Source organism: Montipora foliosa, chromosome 10 (genome assembly GCF_036669935.1).
Source record: "Montipora foliosa isolate CH-2021 chromosome 10, ASM3666993v2, whole genome shotgun sequence".
Taxonomy (NCBI): Eukaryota; Metazoa; Cnidaria; class Anthozoa; order Scleractinia; family Acroporidae; genus Montipora; species Montipora foliosa.
In genome coordinates, this window is record NC_090878.1 from 37,142,667 (window position 1) to 37,142,929 (window position 263).

Here is a 263-nt window from a genome sequence, read left to right on the forward strand (position 1 = left end):
GACAGACTTCTTGTAAGGGGTGTTAGGCATTTGTTTACCCTTGTTTTCGGACCCTAGCCTTTTCTGGTAGCCTAACTGGCAATTGGCCCACATGCCTTGTTGGGTACGTTAGTGAACGATTTTCAGTTTTTTCCCGGTGCTCAGCCTCTGCGGTCCTTCAGTGTTCCCTGTTCCAGTTATTCGTTGATCAGAGATTTATTTAGTTTCCGCAGCCCAACTGGCAGCTTAACTGGCAGCTTTACTGGCAGTCTAACTGACACTAA